The 5538-nt window shown below is 42.9% G+C and overlaps 1 long non-coding RNA gene across 2 annotated transcripts; it reads left to right on the plus strand.

Annotated features, from left to right (window-relative positions):
- The first annotated feature begins 706 nt into the window (after positions 1–706).
- LOC147357443 (uncharacterized) lies at positions 707–5052 on the plus strand. 2 transcript variants are annotated; one of them, XR_015141828.1, is made up of 3 exons: positions 1177–1961; positions 3022–3235; positions 4739–5052. It is a non-coding gene; the product is annotated as an uncharacterized LOC147357443 (long non-coding RNA). The 2 variants fall into 2 exon arrangements; XR_015141827.1 differs by lacking the exon at positions 4739–5052 and having other exon boundaries at positions 707–1961; positions 3022–3313.
- Positions 5053–5538: the final 486 nt, after the last annotated feature.

Consider the following 5538-nt stretch of genomic DNA (forward strand, 5'->3'; position numbering starts at 1 on the left):
CTGGTCTTTGAGTCAGAGCTAAGTATAGCATAGCCAAGTGCTTCATCTCCCCACTCACCATATCGCTGTGGATTTTGAAGGAGGTTGGCTCCAGGGAGAAAATATTTAAGGCTGGAGAAATAGTTTTCTTCAGTTTGTCTTCTGTGGATGCAAAGCACAAATGTTACGCTGGTTCTTACTGATTAACGTGCTAACAAGTTAAACAGTTTTTCAGTGTCCAGCCTCGCCTCTTCTCATGGCCGCTGTGCATGCGCTGGGGGGCCACTGTGGGGAGGCCATGCCCGAGGCAACCAAGCTCCCATCCTGGCCCCTGGTTCCCAGGATGCACTTCTTTCTCTGGGTATCGTTGGTATCTTCTTCAGGCTGTCTCTGTATCCTGTCTTTCCTCATCCATGTCTGTCTTTCTTTGAACTCACCATGGGTCGTTCCCTCTTGGTGTGTTTTCACTTGAGATCCCACACTGAACACCTAGACCCAGAGCTCAAGGAGTTTGTAATCTGGACTTTCCAGATTGTTCAGTGTCTGCCAGTGGCTGGTGAGGCTTGTGGCTGTCAGATCTGCATTGGTTGCTGTCACCCCGAGGATTTGAGAAGGAAAGGGAAGCAGTGCTTTTGGTGACCTATGTTCTCAAGAACATAAAACCTTGGTAACTGCTTCATGCTAGGCCCGGCGTTTCAACCCGAGGTCTGTATGATCTCAAGGGAGATGAATAGAGAGCAACTTTCTAAATGTGTGTCTATGTGCATTTAAGGGGAAGTTTCATAGTGTTCACTGAGTTCTCAAGGTTGGCCAGGAGCCAAATCATGTGTGAACAACCATCCTGTAAGTGCGGCCCCAGTAGGGAGGCTCAGGCACTAAAGGGTGAGTCAGAATTCAGCTCAGAACTTGGACTCTAAGAGGTTCTCCTACTCCATCAGATGCTTTATTTACCTTTGAAGAGCAGCAGTGAAGAAATAAACCAATAGTTACATTTGACCCTTCAAATCTATCTTTAGTAAAAGATCATTTCCTTTGTACTTGGTCTTGTTTAGGGGTTGATTTGCAATTATTAGACTTTATTATGTACTTGAAGGAGCAGATAGAGGAAGAATGAGGTTGTTATTGCTTTATCCTTTGATATATCCTAAAACTGTAGAGTTGGAAGGGAGTAAAAAGTTCATGTTGTCCACCTGAAAGCCCCAACCCTGTTGCCTTGTCCAGAATCTTCTCTATGCCACTCCCATCCACTAGCCTCTTGCAGGGAGAGAGAATGCTCTGTTCACTTTCCATTCATCCACTCAACTGCACATTCTCATATGCCATGTACTCTGCTAGGTTCTGGGAAGATGACAAATAACAGCCTTGGTGGCCCTTAAGGAGCTTACAGTCCAGCAATATGGAGAGGCAGACACTGAATAGTGATGAAGAATGTTAGAGCAGGGACAACTCTGAGGCTAATGGGGAGCACTCTGCTCTGTGGGTGGTGGTGCTTATAGAAGGCATTTCCAAAGAAAGTAGTATCCAAGCTGAGCTGAGAGGGAAGGGGGAGCTAGGAAGATGAAGGAAGATTGGGTTGAAGGAGTGCTGTAGGCAAAAGGAGTGGCACAGTCAAGGTTCTAAGAATGAAAGAGAAGGAGCGAGGCTTAGTGGAGAAAGTGAGAGGCCATGATTGGAACAGATAAAAGAGAATAAATAGAATAAATAAATAGAGTGGTTTCCATGGCAACCTGCTCTTTTTTTAGACAAGTCTGAGTGAGAAAGTTTTCCCTAAACTTTCTACTTATGGTCTTCTGATGCTCCTAGGCAGAGAAACATCTCTATGGGATTTTTGAAGACAAACAGACATGTGAGCCATGAATTTTCTCCTCCACTTCCTTATACTGGACATAACTTTAAACCAAGAAACAAGTTTTGGTTCTGCTGTACCCTTGCTATGACCACCACCTGGAATATTGTTTTGGACCCATCCACTCAGCCCAGAGGTTTGTATATGTTCACCTACCCCTTCAGACTGTGTGCTTCTGAAGGATGGGGGCCATGACTAATTCTCTTAAGTGCCTAGTACAGGCCTAGCATACAGCAGGTGCTCAGTTAGTGCTTTGTGGTTGACCAGTGAATGGGTGAATGGCTTAGATGCCAATCAGTGACGAATCCTATGAACTGATGTCGGTGTGAAGTAGAGGGAGGCAAGCAGGAAAGCTGGACAAGTTATGGCAGGAATTATCAGTGTCACCCCAGGAAGCTGAGGTTCCTTCTATGCTGTGAATTTCATGAGTATGATAATTATACTTCTCAGTGTATATTTCTCTTCTCCAGATCTTAATAGTACCCCTAGTTATATAATACTTGACTCATATAAGTTTAATATTGTGAAAATTGTTGCGTAACAACCATAATTAGATTTTAGAGATCTTGGGAAGTTTGCATTACCAACCAACAAAGCAGCCAGTGTGTCAGTGAATACTGCAAAACCACAATGTGAAATTGGCAAAAACCACCCTAAGGGGAAGGGACTTCCCTGGTAGCTCAGCTGGTAAAGAATCTGCCTGCAATGCAGGAGACCCTGGTTTGATCCCTGGGTTGGGAAGATCCTCTGGAGAAGGGAAAGGCTACCCATTCCAGTATTCTGGCCTGGAGAATTCCATGGACTGTATAGTCCATGGGGTCACAAAAAGTCAGACACGACTGAGCGACTTTTGCTCACTCTAAAGAGAAGACCTTTCCTCTCTCTGTTCTGTGTTTCTGTTATTGTGTGACTTCTCAATGCCTTGGCTCATGTCTTGCTTTTATTGGTGATAATTATATTATATTCAATTATAGTATTGTGGTAGACAGTCTCCAAGATGACCTCCAAAGATTTCTATCACTTGGTATCTATGTTCTTGTGTAATCCTGTTCCCTTGAGTGTGGACTGGAGATAGCGTCTCATAACTAACCAACAAAATTTTGGAACAGTGATGGTGTCACTTCTTGGCTTAGGTTATGAAAAAGACTGATCAGCCATGGGCTTCCCTCTCTCACTCTCTTACTCATTTTCTCCAGGGAAAACCAATTGCCATGTTGTGAGCTGCCCTATGGAAAGGCCCATATGGCAGAGAACTGAGGGAAGCTCCAAACTGACAGCAAGCAAAGAACTGAGGTCTTCAGTGTCAAAGTCCGTGAGGACTTGCATGCTGCTAGCAGGATGTGCAAAAGCCTGGAAGTGGATTCTCTGCTCAGCTGGCTCCTTGCCGGCAGCCTTGAGGGAGACCCTGAGGTACAGGCACCCAGCCAAGCTGTGTCTGGATTTTAGACCCATAGGAATGATAAGATAATAAATGCTTTAAGCTGCTAAGTTTGGGATACTTTGTTATACAGCAATAGCTATCTAATAGAGGTTTTGGTCCCACCTGAGAGCTGATGCTGTAACAAATACCTAAAAATATGGAGTAGATTTCTAATTGGCCAGTGGATGAGGCCTGGGAAGATTTTCTGATGTGTATATCTGTGAAAACCTAAGTTAAGTTGAACAGATGTAGAAATCTGAACTTTGATGATGCTGCCAGTGAGGTCTCAAAGGGAAATAAGAAACATTTTATGGAAGTTTGGGGAAGGGAGGTCTTTGAGATGTCGTGGCAGACACTTGATATTATTGCCTACAGCGATGTGGAAAGTAAAAAGTAAAAAATGTGCCCAGTGAACTGAGTCATCTAGGTAAGGAGATTTCAAAGTATGGGGCTGAAGGTGCTGCCTGCTGCTTCCTTGTTGCTTATAGTGAAATGCAAGAGGACAGAGATATATTGAGGGAAATACTGATAAACAAAACAGAGCCAGGCATTGGTGAATTTCTCAGCCTCTCCAGATGGCAAACAGTGCTAAAATTAAGAAATACCTTCAAGTGAAGATAAAATCCAGGGCACTGCCAGGATCTTCCCCTAATTGAAACTTCAGATAGGACTGGCATCAGCTGACTTCTTGTTAGAACCTCGTGAGAGATCTGAGGGTGGAGGCATGTGTCTTGACTCACAGAAGCTCGGAGATAATGCTTGTTGTTTTAAGTTGCTAATTTTGGGGGTAAGTTGTTATGCAGCAATAGATAACTAGTACTATCATTATCATCGCCATTACTATATTACCTGTGCAACCAGAAGGATGTCCATCTTCATTGTATGTAAGGTAAAACAGGGAGTCTCTGTACCAAGGACCGAGGGCAGTTAAAGTTGAGATTACTGTACTGAAATAGGGGATTAGGTAAAAGTTAATATAATTGAATGGTCCTAAGATTTTTCTGGGAAATCTGACCAGTCCAAAAGGAAAGACCTACAGGAATTAATTTCAGAGTTTCTGCAAGAATAGTAGAGCCAGATCTACAATGTCAGTGGGCCCAAGCCATACACAAAGAGCTTCCAATCAGTTTTAGCAGGCCGTCTTTTTTTTTTTAATTGACGTATAATTAAGATATAACATTATATTAGCTTCAGATGTACAACATAATGATTCAATACTTGTATATATTGCAAAATGACCACCACAGTAAGTCTTGTTACCATCAGTCACCATACATAGTTACAACTTTTTTTTCTTATGATGAGAACTTGGAAGATCTACTCTCTCTTAGCAAGTTTCAGATATGCAAGACATATTGTTAACTTCATTCACCATGTATTAACTGCAGTCACCATGCTATACACTACACCCCCCTGTGACTTACTTACTTTATAGCTGAAAGTCTGTAACTTTTGAGCCTCTTCTTTTTTCCCACCGCCTACACCCCACCCAGGCTTCCCAGGGGGTTCAGGAGTAAAGAATCTGCCTGCCAATGCAGAAAATGCAAAAGACTGGGTTTGATCCTTGGGTCAGAAAGATCCCCTGGAGAAGGAAATGGCAATTTTCTCTAGTCTTCTTGCCTGGGAAATCCCATGGACAGAGGAGCCTGGTGGCCTACAGTCCATGGAGTCACAGAGTCGAACACAACTGAGCACATAGCAGCAGCAGCTACACCCCACCTCCTGCCTCTGGCAACCACTGATCTGTGTATACATGAGCTGATTATTATTGCTTTTAAGATTCCACAATAAATGAGCTTGAACAGTATTTGTTTCTCTGTCTGACTTATTTAACTTAGAATAATGCCCCGAAGTTTCATCTATATTGTGCAAATGGCAAGACTTCTTCCTTTTTATGGCTGAATAATATTCATATATTTATACACGTGTAAGCACACCACATTTTCTTTATCCATTCATCAGTGATTGGATACTTAGGTTGTTCCCATGTCTTGGCTATTGTAAATAATGCTGCAATGAACATAGCGGTGCATATATATTTTCTAATTAATGTTTTTTTTTTTTTGGGTCTTCAGATAAATACCAAGAAACAGAATTGTTGAATCATATGGTAGTTCTGGGGCTTTCCTGGTAGCTCAGCTGGTAAAGAATCTACCTGCAATGCAGGAGACTTCAATTTGATTCCTGGGTTTTGGAGAAGGGCTAGTCTACCAACTCCAGTATTCTTAGGCTTCCCTGGTGGCTCAGATGGTAAAGAATCCACCTGCAATGCAGGAGACCTGGGTTCGATCCC

This window comes from Bos grunniens, chromosome 15 (genome assembly GCF_055505025.1).
Source record: "Bos grunniens cultivar Pamir isolate PY7600 chromosome 15, Bosgru_T2T1.0, whole genome shotgun sequence".
NCBI lineage: Eukaryota > Metazoa > Chordata > Mammalia > Artiodactyla > Bovidae > Bos > Bos grunniens.